This window comes from Nannospalax galili, unplaced genomic scaffold (genome assembly GCF_000622305.1).
Source record: "Nannospalax galili isolate Female #2095 unplaced genomic scaffold, S.galili_v1.0 scaffold83, whole genome shotgun sequence".
In the NCBI taxonomy this organism is placed as follows: Eukaryota; Metazoa; Chordata; class Mammalia; order Rodentia; family Spalacidae; genus Nannospalax; species Nannospalax galili.
In genome coordinates, this window is record NW_008352659.1 from 2,624,688 (window position 1) to 2,642,734 (window position 18,047).

The 18,047-nt window shown below is 51.1% G+C and overlaps 1 protein-coding gene across 5 annotated transcripts in view; it reads left to right on the forward strand.

Annotated features, from left to right (window-relative positions):
• Nucleotides 1-18,047, forward strand: part of Zmiz1 (zinc finger MIZ-type containing 1) — a 214,604-nt gene that overhangs the window by 92,415 nt on the left and 104,142 nt on the right. The window contains exon 5 of one of the 5 annotated variants that reach the window (XM_008849839.3): nucleotides 2,555-2,659. The exons of the other annotated variants lie outside the window; for them this stretch is intronic. The gene's annotated coding sequence lies outside the window, so the exon portion shown is untranslated. The remainder of the gene's footprint in view (nucleotides 1-2,554; nucleotides 2,660-18,047) is intronic. 5 annotated transcript variants of the gene reach the window in all.

Below are 18,047 nucleotides of genomic sequence, written 5' to 3' on the forward strand. Positions count from 1 at the left end.
CATGTGACCAGACCCTGAAGGGTTACCACCAAAGCCTTGCTTTGAGGGACTGTGTGCTCACGAATCAGTACTGCTGACCGAATGACACAGTCCACTCAGGAACCCAGTGCTGACCCCAACTCTAGTGTACACCTTACCCTCAGCCCCAGTCCCAGCTCAGATGCAGCACCTGGACACCCCACTGCTCTAGCCCTCCCCTTAATAAAGCACTCTCCCCACTTGCCTGTGTCTCACCTCTTACAAGGCCAGGAGGGGAAATGACTTGCCCAGGGACTACTCGTGTGTGTGTGTGTGTGTGTGTGTGTGTGTGTGTAGGTAGGTAGGTAGGTAGGTAGGTAGGTAGGTTAGGTAGGTAGGTAGGTAGATCAGAGTAGCACAGCCTGGTGTAGAATATCTCTTTTCCAGCCAGGCCTTCGGTCCCTACTGAAATGAGCCAAGAGACCCCATGGCCTTGGGTCAGAGCCAACCTTCTCCAGGGCTGGTGACAGCTCCCCTAATCAGGACAGGTTGCAGGGGAGCCGAGAGTACCTGGGTTTCAGCTCTCTGGTGACCCCTTACAATGGGGAGGAGCCATTAGAGGTAATCCAGAACTGAATATCCTCTTTGAGCCAAAGTAAGGGGGATAGTCCATGGCCCTAGCCACAAGTGGGCATATACTGAGGAGACAGGTGATGACAAAAGCCTGTAGTTGCCCTGCCCTCCTGCCAAGTGAGGCATGTGTAAGTGAAAGGCTACAGAGAGGCCACCCAGGGTTCCCAAGCAAACTACAAGCCCATCCCAGGGGCTTGTACTAAAATGCAGGCTCCCTGGCCTTTCTAGGGTCAGTGGGACATGCCAGGTCAATGCATTTGACTTTGCCCCCAAAGGCTGACCAGCTTACCTCAAAGTCTGAGGCCTTGTGCTTGGGCCTTGTTGGCTGAGGTCTTTTCCTCTGTGCCTCAGATCAAAATTGAAAAGCCTTTTCTAGAACCTCACACCTCTCCCCAAGGCCTTGTCCATCAACTTTCCTTTCTCTATAGTCCTCAGTCTCCAGCCCCTATGGCATCAACCCTCTGTGACCTCCCATGACACTGCTTGTCCTGGGCCCGCCTCCCAGCCACCACCAGGGCCACCGCCCTGCTCCCCACCCACAGGCCTGCAGAGGGCGGCTGCTGGGCAAGCCTATCATTTTCCCAGTCGGGGATTATAGGTTTGAGGCTCAGGGCGTCTTGGGAAGGAGGAGCTGGAACTCTGGTACAATGCCAGAAAAAGACACCTCACAGGAGGGGGAGGTGGGGGGCTCAAGTGTTAGTGTTTGGGCCGGGCTTGGGATTCCTACAACCTGACTGTTCAGAACTCGTGTGTGTGTGTGTGTGTGTGTGTGTGTGTGTGTGTGTGTGTGTTTGCACCTCTCCTAAAGGTCACAACCTCTCTTTACGCTCATGGTTTAATCCTCCTAATGATCTCAAGTACAAATTCAGATTTTCCAGATTCAAAAATGACAAGACTCTGGCTGAGAAGGTGACTCAGTCAGTACAACCCTCGCCATGTAAGAATGAGGCCCCGAGTTCAGATCCCCAGGACCCATGTAAAAAGCCAGGTACAGTGGTACTTGCTTGTAATCCTAACTGTGGCGAGCTGCGGGGTGGAGATAGGTGGATCCCTGGAGCTCACTAGCTCACTAGCCAGCTAGTCTAGTCTACTTGGTGAAATTCCAGACCACTGAGGACGCTGTCTCAAACAAAAAGTTGGAAGTAACTGAAGTTGTCCTCTGACCTCCACATGGGTGTGCACACACCTATGCACACATATACACACAAAAGACAAACCTTAGAAAGGGCAGCATATAGGCCTGGTCACATACCAGGGTAGGGCAGAACCAGGATTGGGCTACTCCCTGGTACCCGGTGGGTAGCCTCCTGCTTGTCCACTCAGCAGGGGCAGCCTGTGCCTGGCTGGTTTACTCAGACCTTGAGCTTGACTTCCCTTCTGTTCTGTGGTCACAGGGCCCTAGGCTAAACTTGGAGGAGATAGTATGAACCATACTCAAGGTGGTCAGGAAAATCTCCCAGTGGTCTGTGTGCAAATTGGGGTGGGGCTAAACACCTGTGAGGCATCTCAGCTCCTCTGGAGGATATAGAGAAATGTGTACGCCATAGATAGGTGCTGAGAACCCCAAGGGGCTTGAATACTTAAGGAACCTGTGACTCAGGGAACATGGTTGCATGAATGGGTCTGAACACTGACTTTCCATTCAGACCTCTGTGCTGGGATCTGAGACCCTTGGGACACCTCAGAAGAGTTAATGCACCTGTCCCCCTGGTGCTGCTGACTGACTGTGTGATACATGTTCCGGGGATCCCTCCTCGTCTTGCTATCAGTACTTCAGCCCTGATCTCCACCATCTGAGCAGCAAGGGCTGGAGCAGGACACCAGCATGCTTCAAGCTGCCAGAAGGGGCCCCTGTGGGCACTCCCAGGCTATGGTGCTGGGGAACTAGTGTTTCTTCAGGGTGAGCTGGCCAGCCACTGACAGCCAGAGTGACCTCACAGAGCCAACCTATGGTTCCTTCCAGGCCCCAGGGAGCAAGAGGGAGCCATGGCTAGGGGAGGCCTGCCTGTTCTTGGGAATTCACGACATGTCTGCCTGTCGCAAGTACCTCGATAAGGAAGATTTGTGGGTGAGATTTGCAATTCTGTTTTCTCTGAGGGTTATAAATCAGTGGCATGCACGTCTTCCATGCAGCACAGACTGGAGGCTTCTGGGTACACATGGGCACACATAGGAGCCCAGGCCCTATTTGGTGTTTTCTGGAGCAGGATAAGGACTCCTTAAGGGAGTAGAGTACCAAGAAGGGAAAACCCAGAGCTTGTGACTGCTGCCTGCCCTAACAGGGTCCCGGAACTATCCAAAATCAGACACAAGACTCAGAAGTAGGCAAGATTACCAGTGTGAGCTCTGGTTCAACTCTTGGCTCAGCAGCTTACTATCCCTATTCCCTTGAACACATTGCTTTCGAAACTTCCTGCCTCAGTTTCCCTATATGTGAAATGGGGCTCATTATAGCATATACTAGTTGAAAGAATAAAATAAAATACTATATATAAAATGCTTAAAATGGGATAGAACACACAAGAGCTTAGGAAGGCTTGGCTGTCATCAGCATCCCTTAAGAGTCTGCTGCTGTGGCCAGGGAGATGGTTCAGTCAGCAAAGTGCAAGCATGAAGATGTGAATTTGATCCCTAGCACCCATGTAAAGCACCAGTCACGGTGACACATGCTTGTAGTTCTACACTGGGGAAGAGAAGACAAGATGAATCCCTGGGTCTTGCTGGTCAGCTAGCCTAACCTATCAGTGAGCCCCAGGTCCCAGTGAAAGACCTTGTCTCAAAAAACAAAGTGGCTGAGGAGGGGCCTGAAGAAGAATGATACCCAAGACTGACCTGTGGCATCCATATGCATGCACATATATGTGTGCCCTACCCTCCACATAAGCACACACAAACACAGGAACGCACACAAAGAGTATATCACCATCATCACTTAAGGATCTGAACCTCAGCTCTGTGCTTCAGTTAGCTGTGTGAATTGGTCCTGTCTGAGCTTCCAGCCCCTGCACTATGAAATGGACAGTTACTACCACAGTTGCTGGGTCATAGCCTTGAAGGATGCAGTATGGGGCCCTCTGGATGGGTCCACCATTGCTGTGTCTGCCTTAAGGTGGGTTCAGGGCCTGGGGCCTTGCTTTGGAGCCTCCAGGTGGCTCTGCTCTGTGATCTGTCTTCCTGGAGGACAGTATGCTGGATGTTTAGAGGACATCCAGCTCTGGGAGCAGAGCTGAAGGGAAAATTCCAGGAACATCTGTCTCCCTTTCACCACAGGGCAAGAAACCACTAGCCACAGTATCCCCCCTACCCCAACTCTCCTTCCCTCTCCTGAGCTGTGAGCTTGAGAGTGAGCCCTGGAGAGGGGCAGGTGTGAGTCACTGCTGTGCCATGCACTTACTGGGTGGCCTTGGGTAGGTCATTTAATTCCCCCGCTCCCTTCGGTGAAGGATAATTGTGCCTGCCTCGCCAGGCAGCTGGAGAGCACGTTAAATGAGATAATGCGTGTGGACCACTTAGCCCAGCTCCCAGTGGTGGCTGCCAGATAAGTGCTCTGTGAATGCCATCAAGCTCCTCTCCCTGGAGCACCTGATGTGTGGATGGCGTCTGCTCAGGCCAGACCTTGTAATATTTCTTTCTGAGAAAATGAGCTTTAAATCTGGGAAATCTAGGAGCAACCCTAGGCAAGTGTAGATAGAGGGAACAATCAGACTGACCCTGTTCTCATCCAGGTCCCCTGCATTGGCTGTGTCAGCTCTTGAGTGTGCCCAGCCCTTGATGGCCCACCGCCTCCTGCCCATACGCCATTACTGTCTCCTGGGGTCCATGGGTGCTGTCAAACACAGGCTTGCTTCCAAGCTGTTCCTGGCATTTTTACCTGCTCAGCCATAAAGCCCTGGAAAGCAATGAATCTGGGGAGTAGATGCCTGCACAAGCACAGGGGGAGAGAGGGGGAACAGCTCCCATATTTTTGCAGAGCTGGCATTTTTACACCTCTCCCTCCCAGCTCGCTGCTGGGGCGAGCAGGATGGTGAAGCCTTGGCCTCAGATAATTGTTGGGAGCATCCCAGGCCAAACCAAGTCTCCTTGTCAGAACTTTGGAGGCTGGACTTCTCTGTTGCCTGGGAAACCAGTGTGTTCCCTGGAAAGGAAACCACAGGGCTTTGGCTGTTAAGATGCGCACCCCCACCTGCACTCCCCCAAAATGAGAGCTCCCTGCAAAACTCATTCCCCCTGAAAGCACCAGGCAACAGAATCCCACTTCCTCCCCGAAGCTCACTGAAATGGCTAGAAAATGAGATCTGCCCCGACCTTGTGTTTTCTACCTCTCTTTTTAAAACATTCCACTGTAGCGCAAGGACATGTTTTGTGTTTTCTTATTTATCTTCCTCTCCTGCCAGCTGGGGCTCCAAGTCTTTCTCTCCTCTTATTGACTGGAGCCAGAAGGGAAAGGACTTCCACTTTATTCTTCCCCTTCAGCTGTCAGCAGAAATAAACTAGCAGGCTTATATTTGGAAAACAGAGGGTCTTGGCCATCAGATCGCTATGTCCAGGGCAGGTCACAGCCTTTGTATCCCTCCTCCTATAACTGGGATTTGAAATCTGACCTACAGATTTGCAGAGCGGGGGTCAGGGGGAGGGCAGGCCTGTCTTTACTCATATAGACTTTTAGAAGTCACTGGAGGGTCATGATGATTCTCCCATAGCTGATAACATCAGGGGAGCAGACTATAGGGTATAGCCTGAGACAGTACTAGAGCTGACAGGCTGTGGGCAGCAGTGCCCCATTCCTGTCTACCGTGTGGTCTACCCACCCAGGTCACAGATGGACCTGGACTTATAGCGAGGCTACCAGATCCTCTAAGAAGAGAATCTTAATGCATGATCCAGTGCCCTGTGCTTTGTTGGGAAGGAGCTAAACAAAGCATGGACAGAGAGAGAGGGAGGGAGGGAGGGAGGGAGTCGAGTTCAAGGCTAGCCTGGTCAATATAGAAAATTCCAGCCTGCTGGGGCCAAGTATTGAGACCCTGTCTATTAAAGGAGGGAGGGAGGGAGGGAGGGAGGGAGGTATCTTGGGCACACCTGGAGGCTCTTAGTGTTCACTAGAGGAGGGCAAAGAGATGAAGAGACCTTGGTCCAACCACAGGCACACCCCTCCCTCCTTGGGACCTGGATTTCCCCACCCCAGCCTCTGCTGAGACCTGACACCCCAGGGTGACCTGCGCTCCCAGGGCCACTTTGTTTTGGTGATCTGAACAGTTAATTTGTCACCCACAAGTGACTCCCTGTTCCGTAAGTAATTTTAAACAAATCCTGTTCCTGTCCCTGAATGTCTGTGGAGAGCAAACAGCTGGATTTTCCTTCATTCCCAGCAGACAGCAGACTCCAGTCGAAGGCAGCATGTGTTCTGGGAGCTGTACCTGTCAGGCAGGCATTGAGGGCCCTGTGCTTGAACCACATGAACCACCGAGTGGGCCACAGAATCAGTAGAGAGAGAGCTGAGAGCCCAAAGAAGCATCTTAGGATGTCAAGGCCTTTGCAGCCCCATTCTGGATTTACATGGATCTTTCTCGTTGATTCCTGAAGTCCTGTCAGCTCTTGCTATTAGCGCGAGGCTCTCAGAGTGTAGAGTAAACTAATGAATTACAGCATGATTACACAGCACATAATTAACTTTGTAATTAATATGCAACTGCCACTTAAGCTAAAACACTGCTTATAGAGACGTACAGCAATAGTAAATCACAGGTCAGAAACGGGCTTCAGAATTTTCAGAAGAATGAGCAGAAGCCAGGAATCATGCAAGGCCACGGGGTGAGTTAATTAAAATTGGATGAATAGTGAGAGTCCTGTTTTCTTTCAGCACCTTCTCCTTTAAGAAAGATTCCTATGGCATCTTGCTGGGCTGACTAACCAGGCTTAGCCAAACATGGCCCCAGAGCAGCACCTAAGCCTTACTTCCCTGCCCATTCCATGTCTTGGCCCTGGGACCTGGCTGCACTCCTTCCTCCTCAATGAAACCTGCCGGGAAGCTGGGGAGTACCCTTCCTTCAGTGCCCAACTCTGTGTGGGGCATGACCACCAGGTGACTGGAAGCCTATATTTTAGGCTTCCAGAAGTCAAAGGTGCCATTATCCCTCAGCCTTAGCCAAAGTGTTAAAACTAGAAGATTCCTTAGAAATCATTTCACCCAGCCCTGTCTTCCCCAAGGCCAATCAAGGGACTAAGTATGTCATTCCCATGGCAATGCAGTCTTGGGCTGAGCCCAAAGCCCCTCATCCCACCACCCTTTGTTCTAGGCTAGTGCCGGGCAAGTTAACACAGCCATTGCTGCTATGGGATTAGGCCAAGGCCCTTGAAATGAGTTAGAACCCCTGCCCGCTGTATGTCCTTGGGCAAGGTGCCTAACCTCTGTGGGCCTCACTTGCCATAAGGTCAGGCAGTAAGACCCACCTTGATAGGCAGGAGTGGGAAGATGCACATGAAGAGGACTGTTGCAGTGAGTGCTCTCTACATGTGGAGCACCCCTCAGCCTCTGGGGCTTCAGCAGCTAAGGAAACAGACCCAGAGAGGTCGAGTGTATGTCCATAGTACTGCACATGAGTTGGTGTACTTGGGACACCCCCCCCGCCCCCCACGCCAGACCGGGAATGATGAAGGATAAACACCTCTTTTCAAGTGTCCCACCCTGGACTGGGTCCCCATGACTCAGTTCTGGTTCCTAGCCCTAGGATCCTGTGTAGATCATTGGACTTCAGGATGGCTGCTATAAGATCTGAGTTTGAATCCTGACCTTTCCATTTTCTGTTCTGGGGCAGATTTTAAGTTTCTACATTCTTTCCCACCAGAGCTTTCCCAGTGGTAGATAGAACGAATCATTCTGCCTTTGGCTATGTTGTTATAATTCACATGAAATGTCAGATGTCAGCCTGGTGAGTTATGAGCAGAGCCTGTAGAGTGGCACACCACAGCCTTGGGGAGAAAGCCCTGGCTGTCCAGGCAACCTGGGCCACTGGGCCTGACACACCTAGCTTCTGTATCCTTTGCCTGGGTTAGGAAAGGAGGGGCATACACACACACACACACACACACACACACACACACACACAAAATATCTAGTCTCCTCCTCAGCCAACTCACTCCCTCATCCAGGAAGTGGCTGGGTCTCTGCTCCCAACCTAAGCCAGCCTTGCTGGGGAGGGGAGCTGGCTGGATCTCCCTGAGGGGCAGGGCTCTCACGAAGCCTCTCTTGGTGTTCAATCTAAGATCCAGGGTTCAGCTTCTCTTCCCAGAGACACCTTGTGGTCACATCTTTGTGTGAGGCTGAGGGTCTCTTGCCCCTACCCTGCCTTTTCTGGCTTCCCTGGGGGCCCAGCGTGCCTGCTTTCCTGTGTCCTCTCTGCCTCTCTCCTGCCTGCCCACCTCGCTGGCATGCCTCTTAGGCCAGTATTTCTCAAATTCAGTTCTAAGGACATAAATACTGGGATTTTCTCATGTGCTCAAGGAAAGGCGTATTTTGTGATCCAGTACCTGTGGTAAACATCAAGTGTTTAAGGCCAGACCTGTGGGTCCATGCAGGGGCCATGTCCCCAGGAGGGCAGAACATAGAGTTTTTGTCTCATCTGATCAGGGCCTCTGTCCTTCAGGGCGACCTCAGGAGACTGGGTTCCAGTGGACAAATTGTAGTGACATCTCAGCCACTGACCTTCTCCTGTCTGAGCCCTGCAGTGGACCCTGTCTAGCCTCCTAGCTCCATCACTGACACTGCCTGCCTGGAAGAGGCCTCACGTGGTTGACGAGGCCCCTTGCTGCTGTGCTCACTAGTTCCTACCAGGCTCACTGCCTGACCCTGCCGTTCCTCTTGGTGTCAGCTGCCCAAATCCTGGTCCCTGTGGAGGCGCCTTCCAGAGGGATGCTGAGGAATAGTACCTCAGTCCACCCTCCATACACACAGTCTTGCCTTGTTTTATTAACTGGGTCTCCCTCTAAGACATTGCTGCAAAACTTAGCAAACAGTTTAAAAACTAGTTTGTTTTTAAAATATTTTATCGAATTTCTGAGAATTTTGTACACTATATTTTGATCATCTTTAGACCCTCTCCCCTATCTGCACTCCTTGCTACCCTCCACCCAATTTATATGTTTATATATATAAATATGTGTTCCCAAATGCCCTTCATTATGGGTCCATCCACTGGAGCCTGGCCAACCTACTCAGCATCACACCTTAAAGAAAACCAACCTTCTCCCTCCCAGCAGCCATCAGTTGTCAATAGTTTCTCAGCTAGGGTTGAGGTTTCTTACCCATTTCCCCAGCTTCTATGCAGGGATTTTTGTCTGGTTTGAGCTTGTGTGGGACGTATCCATGCTGTCACCATTCCTGTGAGTTCATATGACTAACTACCTAGCTCTCTGGGAAACACTGGTTCCCTGTGGCCGTCCACTACCTCTGGCTTCTGCAGTTTTTCCACCTCCTCTTCCACGATGAATCCTGAGCCTTAGGAGGCAGAAGCTTGATATAGGTGTCCTATTCCAGGGTGAGCACTCTGCAACCTCTTGTTCTCTGCATGTTGGCCAGTTGTGATTCTTGATATTAATCACCATCTGCTAATGGGGAAACTTCTCTGGCCAGCTGAGAGATGCATTAATCTATGAGTGCAACAATAAGTCATTAGGAGTTGGTTTAATACTGTGTCCACTTAGCAGAATAATAGTACTAGGTTCTCCCCTATGGCCTGTGACCCAAAAAAACAGCATTGTTGGGGGCTTTGTAAGGTTTAAAATGTTTAGTGTACATAGTAGTAGCATGTAAACCTCCCTGAGCCGGCACCTCTGCCATTTCCTCCTTTCTCTGATATCGTTGATAAGGGCTGGGGGCCCTGTATGGAGCTGATGTTCAGGGTTAGACCCAGTTTCACGTTCAGTCACCCACTGCATGAGCCCAGCAGCCTGGGTGACTGCTGTCATCACTGCCTCTGGTTTACAGAGGAGCCCTGGGCTCAGGAGTCAGCAAATAGCGGGGGTGGGCTTTGAACCCAGTGGCCTAGTGCCTTATGACTAGGCCACTCTGACTATCCAAGACGGGGTGATGACAAAAAGGTCAGTGCACCAGAGTGCCCTGTGAACCACAGAGAACATCTGATGGGGCTTCTGTCACTGTTGTCAGACAGGAAGTGTGTATTTTCAGTGGCCTCTAGGGGCCCTGCTTGTCCCTGAAGGGCTCCTGTTCTGAGACAGCAGTGGCTTTGTCCTCTGAGACCCTCAGACCCGGAGACTTCCTGAGATCAGACAAGATGCGTACTAGGCAATGTGATGGGGGGCCATGACCAGCCTCAGCCCAGGGATGCTGAAAAAACTCCACCTAGAGCCCTGGAGACACACAGCTCTGCAGGCAGAACCTAACTGTTTCATAGTGAGCAGAGGCTTCATTCCCATCCCATCCTAGGTGGGGCACCCAGTCTCACCTACCCCCACCCCCTGAGGTGGTAGCAGCTCCCAGGCAGGTCCCTGTGGTAGCTGTCTGTAGACTTACTGCAGCCCAGCTTGGGTAGGCACCTGGAAGAGCAGCCTCCGTATATAAGAGGCTGGGGAGAGTGAGATACCCAGCTTACCCAGGCCTCAGCTATGACTATTAGGGTGCATTTGTCCATTTCCCCAGTTCCTTTCCAGATTTAAACCATGAGGGTGGATTCTTGTTTTTTGTTTGTCTATCTGCCACTCTCCTTTTTGAAAAATTCAACAATTAATAATAACAACTAGGTGAAGGCTGAGGCATGCGCAGTTAGTAAGTGGAAGGCCAAGGTCCCACAGGGAGGTACAGGCAGAGGCAGACAGAAGCTACTCTGGGTATTGGAGAGATGGCTCAGCAGTTAAGAGCTTGTCCTGCTTTTGCAGAGGACCCAAGCTTGGTTCCCAGCACCCACGTCCGGCAGCTCACAATCACCTGTAACTCCAGCTCCAGGGGATCCAACATCCTCTTCTAGACTCTGCAGACAGTGCACTCACATGCATAAACCCACACATATATACATAATTAAAAATAAAGTAAAATCCTGGCATGAGGGGGGTTTAATCCCAGCACTTGGGAAGGGCAGAAGTAGGTGGATCTCTGAGTTACAGGCCAGACTGGTCTACATAGTGAGTTTCAGGCCAGCTAGGAATATGTAGTGACTAGACCCTGTCTCAAAATATAATAAAAAGAAGCTGCTCTGCTGGGCAGCCATGCCTCCCTGTGTGACCAGGAGAAATTGTCCACCTACGTTGAACCTCAGTTTTCCCATCTGCAAAATGGAATGATAGAGCTTGCAACTGCAAGGAACATCATTGCTTGCCTGTGCAGTCCCTCCATTCAGGGAACTCTTAGCTTGGAAAGAGCCTTGCTCATACTCTGGGTTTCAGGAAAGAGCACAAAGGCATGTGGTCTACCCAATGGCCTTCCTGAGCCACCTGAAGCTGGAGAGATGGCTTAGTAACGTATCCCCCATATAATCATGAAGACCTGAGCTCAGAACCCATGTAAAAGCCAAATATGGTGGCACCATCCTATAACCCCAGCATTGGTGTGGTAGGGAGACAGGCAGATCCCTGCTACCAGTCTGGCAGAATCAGTGAGTTTCAGGTTCAGTGAGAAATTCTGCCTCAAAAATAAACCTGGAGAACCATTCAGAAAAGACATGGATCTTGGGCCTCCATACATATACACAAGGACCCTCTTGTACACATGCATACACAACACACATACACAAAACACTCCCCCCCACACACACATACACACACACAAACACAAAGATTAGTTACCTGGAAGTCTTCCTTTCCTGAACTGGCACTGGTGGCTAAGAATGGATGAGGAAAAGGTGGGTAGACAGTCAGCTGGCTATGTCTTAACTCAGCAGGAAGTGATTGATTAGTAGTGATGGATTAGGCATGTCTGCCCTGGGTACAGGAGTTGGGGATGGTTCTGTTCTCAGCCCTGCTGTCACCAGACTAGGTGGTCCCTACAGACCTGTCCAGCTCTGCCAGACCCTCTCTGGAAAATCACATTGGCTCTGTTCCATTGAGTTGCCAAGTAGGTAGATTTGAAGACTTGGGGAGGCAGAGGTAGGAGACAGTCAAAATACCTCCTGTGCCTAGAGCTGGAGCTGTAGGAATATCTGCCTTCTAGAAGGATCCAGCTTCCCTCCTTCCCTGTCCCTCAGGTAGACAGTCAGCTGGCTATGTCTTACTTAACTCAGCAGGAAGTGATTGATTAGTAGTGATGGATTAGGCATGTCTGCCCTGGGTACAGGAGTTGGGGATGGTTCTGTTCTCAGCCCTGCTGTCACCAGACTAGGTGGTCCCTACAGACCTGTCCAGCTCTGCCAGACCCTCTCTGGAAAATCACATTGGCTCTGTTCCATTGAGTTGCCAAGTAGGTAGATTTGAAGACTTGGGGAGGCAGAGGTAGGAGACAGTCAAAATACCTCCTGTGCCTAGAGCTGGAGCTGTAGGAATATCTGCCTTCTAGAAGGATCCAGCTTCCCTCCTTCCCTGTCCCTCAGGGCCCTGGAGTAACTGCTCACTGCCCCACCCCCTCCATACTTCCTGGCATCTGAGACTTTGGAAGAGCCACAGGAGCCCTGAAGCAAAACCAGGTCAGGGCCTCTGTGTAAGCAAGGCTGTCCTGAGAGAGAGGGTGGCCTGGACAGTGTCAGTCAGCTCAGTACCACACAACAATGATGCTTACTTCGTCGCTCTGGGCAGTGGGACTGCGAAGGAAGTGTCCAGTTGATGAAGACCTGCCGTGCTTCTGTGGAGAATGGGATGTACGAAAACATGGGCTCTTGTGGTCAGACTAAGGACAGAATCCTGGCGCCATTTCTCAGCACTGTGGCCTTGAGCAAGTCACTGGGTCTCTCAGAGCCTAAGGCTCCTCTCTATATCTGGACATCAATCACAGTAGAGTTGAAAGCCTTGAGGTAACACAGAAGAACCTAGTGTTTGTCACTTACAGGTTAAGTAATTATTGGGGTGTGAGGTGGCCTTGGAGGATCAGAACCCTGAGAGGCCTTAGCTTTCTTTGCCTTTTGGTGGGGATAAAGTCAAGGACCTGGGATATGGTCAGGAAGTTTTGGCTTGAGGGCACTGAGGAGCTGCTCAGGCAGCCTGAGCCCAAAGGACAAGGCACCCTGTGCAGTTGGAGTCCTAGTCTACTGGGTGGAGACAGTGGCTGGCCTTCGTCAGGACTGTTCCAACTGGCCGCTCCTCAGATTAGCATTCAGCCCAGGGCAGGCTGTCAGGGATAATTGGGTGGGGCTGGCCTTCAGAACCCCCACTCTGAAAGATTGAGGCTATACTGTGTTTTTTCATTAACCAGCGTAGACAGTGGAGACTCCTGTAGACGAGACTAGGTGCTGGCAGACCAGGTCATTGAGAGAAATGGGTCCACCCTTCCAGAAACCTCCAGAGTGGAGCCAAAGCATCTGGAGTTGGTGGCCGGACTGTGCGGGCTTTATGGAGCCTGGCCACGGGGCACTGCTCTCTGATTGTATAAAGGAAGCAGGTGTGGGCCTTTCAGAATACTCTCTCCTAAATGTCTTTGCTCACTCGGCTCCTCAGCCCAGTGGGGAAGGCAGATTTCCGGTTCTCCCGTGGAGGACACAGGCTTGGGAAATAAAAAGGCCTCCCCAAACCCCACAGCCAGGAAGGTCTGGCTTTCAGCCCACCACCTACAGGAGCCCCACCCTGTACAAGTCCTCATGCCTACCCAGGGCCTGTCCTCATTGCCTGGCCTTGAGCAAGAACAGCTGGTCCCCAGCAGCTGCCCGGAGCAGCTTTTCCCTCCCTCGCTCCCCTCAGCTCCTGCCCACCTACCCTTCTTCTAGACTCTCCTGGGGAAGAGCCCCAAAGATAGAGTTGTTCCTTTCCATCTGCTTTTGCTCACCAGGCAGCTCCTGCACATCTGAGCTTCCAGGCCTTCCCTTTAAGACAAGGAGGGAGGAGATCTATGTCACAGCATCCTGAACCTCAGTTTCTTTTACTCCACACACCCCACCCTGGACTAAGACAATATTCAAAATGATGTTTAAGCCCACTTAGGTTAACTCCATCTTAAATAACACTCATGAACTCATTCTTGGTCATTTTCCTGACCCCAAGATTTCATTATAAAAATGTAAAAGTGTCACCCATGGATGACCTGAAGTCATCTTATTTCTCTAAGGAAAATGAGTAACTCCTTGAGAACACTGTCCTGCTTGGCTGACACCTCCCAGTCCTGAGATTGTCTGGTTAGAGTTAGTCACTGAGATTTCAGTTCCCAATACCTTAGTAATGGCCATACATCCACCCTCAGTCTTCCAAGTTACTGGGCCCAGGTTAGATTTCAGGATGCATAGCTGTCAGACACCCCACCCAAAGGGGAGACAAATGCAAAGACACCACTGGGATGGATGTGTGTGATAAGAATGTTGGGGGGAATAGGAGTAGAGCAAGTACTGCCACTTGGGGGTGACAGTTTGCTGGATCTTGTTGAGTGGGAAGACCAGGCATTCTGAACTGTAGGTGGACCAAGTAAAGATGTAGAGGTGTCTTCAGAATCCAGGTGAGGAGGTAGCCAGCAGCCTAGAGTGGTGGACTTAGAGTGGCGGGAGGTGGGAGCCAGGCCGGGGGAGGATGATGATGGTGTCGCCACATGCCTGGGCTCTATGAGGTCTGTTGCTGTCACTCCAGAGCTGCTGAAGGCTGGGATGGTGCCCTGGAGCCTCGGCTCTCTCACCAAATGAGGAAGGCAGTCCTCAGCTAGCTGGCCCTGGCTTTGTCTTGAAGCATAGCACCTCTGCTCAGGTTGTGGGTAGTGCCTCCTACCCTAGCCACAGGTCCAGACCCGGACCCCCCCGCCACCCTGCCCGAGACCCAAGTTGCAGATGTGTGTGGTGATTGAATCATTTCTGCACACCGTTGCTCACATAGCTCCCTAGGGACCCGCCACTTGCCTATGCAAGCTGTCAGGAGATGTGTGTGCTCTAATGCATCTGGGCGAGCAGCCCGTGTGCGCAAGTACCTGCTCTGGAGTGTGCAGAGGGACACACACAGTACACAGACATCGCTACCTGGATGCACAGGTGTCAGGTTAGTGCAGATTAACTAGTCAGGCCTGAAAAGTGTGAAGGAAAACTCAGTGTTAATAAGATGGTTGTGTGGTGGGCCTGCCACCCTCAGTGCTGTGAATGCCCATGGTATAGTAAGAATCCTCTGTCCCCTGTGTTCAGGGAAGAGCCCACCCAGGGCCCTACAAAAGGTGCCAGCTCATTTGAGCTCTTGGGTCCTCTCCATCCTGCCATGGATATACTCAGAAGAGGTTGGCCTCTTACTCCCTTCAACTCTCAACAGTCCCTTCTCAGAGCAGTTTTGAAGTGCATAGTGGTGGCTAACTCACTGTGCCTGTCTGCTGTACAGGACACAACCAAGGGCAAACTTGACCTGAGCTTTGCTGGGAGATGACAAATATAAACAGAAGGCTCTTCCAGCAAGACCACCTCTGGAAGTTGGGAAGACCCATGTCACCCATGTTACCATCTAAAAGCTTTAATGCATGCAGTGAAGCCCCACCAAGCGAGAAACAAAGGAAAGGGCATAGCTTCAGGAGAGCACTGTCTGGGACACTGGGCCATCTGGAAAAAATGGCTCTCGTGGAATTTTCCAGACTGCAGGCTCCCCAGCTTGGGGACAACCTTTGAGTGTCGAAATCAGTGCTCTACTCTTACTGAGGTAGATTTTTCCAGACAGCCAGAGCTCCAACTCAGAAATCCTTAGATGCTGGAGTTTGGCAGGTTGCCAAGCTAGCCCAGCCCTTCATTACAAATAGGGAAACTGAGGTCCAGCCTTTTGTCCTGTTCACACAGCGGGTGGGTGGTGGGGCAGGTTCTCATCATAGACCCTCAGGCTGACTCAGGGTCCCCCATAGAGCCTCTCTCCTACCCAGAGGCAGTTGGACAGCAGGAATGGTAGAGGCTATCAGGGGCTGTTCTCAGTTGGAACAAAGCCAGGGCTTCAGTGAGTGCTGGAGCTGCAGCCACTAAAGATTTGTAAGGACTTTTAAAGGTTTAAAGGAGTCCAGGCACCCAAAGGCAAAAGTAGTCTAGCTTAACTGCGCTTCTGTGGCAGAGGGGCGACCTCTGCTGGCTGCCAAGCACTCACCACTTCCCACACTGGCAGGGTGTTGAGCTTGGACCCAAGGTGGCCTTGGAAACAACTGGCTTTGGGCAAGTTGAGTGGAACAAAGACATCTTTGGGGGCCCAGTCATGGCTTGAGATAGGAATAGCCAGAAACTCTGGCCACCAGTCTTAAGTATGAGAAGAATAACATTAATAGTTAGAAAGGCAGAGAGCTTAGCCCAGCATCATCCTCGTTGCATGACCTTGGGGGAGTCACTTCAGTTTTCCAAGTCTTTAAGGACTGAGAAAAATAGTCATACCTCAGGCCCGGCCTGCTGATGATGTAGCAGGTGCGGAAATCAGACCGTCCCCTCTGTGCCCCATTTCTCTTGCCTTGTGCTAACCCTCCTCAGGTCCTGGACCGTTAGCCCTCAAGGCCTTGCCTCTTGCACTGTGGAATTCAGACCCTCCATTTCTATCCATTCCTGGTGTTAATAACCCCATTTTCTGCCAATGAGCTCAGTAGTTTAAAAAATGTCATCTCAGATATGTATGGTGGCACATGCCTATAATCCCAGCCCTTAAGAGGCTAAAGCAGGAGGATTATGACTTCAAGGCCAGCCTGGAAGACCCTACATAGAGAGACCCTCTCTGAAAAAAAATTAAAAGAAAAAATACACTTAATGTCAGCTTACCCAATCACTTGTAGATTGAAACATAGGATGGTGAGGTTTGGTGGCTCACACTTGTAATCCCAGCACTGGGGAGGCTGAAGCAGGTAGATTACCCATGAGTTTGAGACCAGCTTGAGACACAAATTGAGATCCTGTGTGTGTGTGTGTGTGTGAGAGAGAGAGAGAGAGAGAGAGAGAGAAACACCTGACAGCTGCCTACCCACCCTGTGAGTCTCAGGTATTGAAAGCCCAGATGGTCACATTTTGATTCCCTAGGCTAGAGCCTGGGCCTGGAGCCTAGACCTAGGTAGACATGGGCCATGCAACCTTGGACAAAAACCACTGTGGGCCTCAGGTTCCCCCAGACAAAATCAATGGAACCAGTAGGCCGAGGACATGGTTGCTCAAAGGTATCCTGTAGATCTTCGAATCCAGAGACCCCATGGAGGCCAGCCTTGTCTAGAATGGTTCTAGCTCTTTGCTGTTTGCCTCCTAAATGAGACCCAGAGCCCTGCCAGCCAGCCCTGCCAGCTCTCAAAAGGGAAATGCAGCCCTGGGGACCAGAAAGCTCCTAGTGTTTGCTGGAGGCTTCTTTGAGTGTGCAAAGCACCCTCAGGCTACAGCTGTCTATATTTACCAATCATGTCTCTAGGTCCCCTGTGTTTTTGGTTCTGGACAAAATGCCATGACCAGCCTGGGAGAAGATTCTCCCTGGAGGTAGGGCTTGGTGAGGGCAAATAAGAGGTAGCCAGAGGACCCCAAACCCTCAGAGTGAAGGTTTCTGGCCCTCAGGGTGCTAAAGTTTGTCAGTGGTGCCCCCTGCTGGTTGCTTGGGCCATGGTAGCCTTTTTTCCTAGTTAACAGTCTATGGACTGGGGGCAGATCTACTCAGACCTGGGATTTCTTTGTGCTTCCTTTCAAGCTCCCAAGCCAGTCACTGAGCTGATCCGGCCTTGTTTTTCTGGGTTCCTTTGGCTCAGTGTTCTTGTGCTAGTCAGCTTCAGAAACCAGACTCTTTCAGTTTACTTTTATTTTATGTTTACTTTTATTTTATGTGTGTTTGCCTGCATGCACCACATGCATGTGTGGTATCTGTAGAGGCCAGAAGAAGGTGTTGAATCCTCTGGAACTGGAGTTACCAATGGTTGTTAGCCACTATGTAGGTGTTGGGAACTGAACCTGGGTCCTCTGAAAGAGCAACAAGTTCTCTTAACTGCTGCACCATCTTTCCAGCCCCAGAAACCATACTTTTTCTGGGACCCTGGCTGCCATTATTCACCCATGCCTGGAGTGCACTGGTCCTTCACAGCCCTTGAGCCAGGAATCAAGACAGCATGAGAGAAGGTGCTACTGGCTTGCTTCTGCTCTGAGCCCTCCCTTGTCCCTGTGTACCCTGTGGTTGGTCCCTGATCCCAAGAGGGGTCACCTGAGTACTGACTGAGGCTCTGTGTAGATGCACTCAGGAGGAGACAGCTCTCCTTGGGGGAACCTCTGAGGGTAACGAGGGAACTGTTACCTCCACAGATCCTGTTCCATGGGCTCTCACAGGAAAGGCAGGATTCTGGACCTGGTTTTTATGGAATCAACGGTAAACTGAGCCTTTGTTTCTTCACCTACAAAGTGGAAATGATTCAGTGCCTGTCAGTGCACAGACAC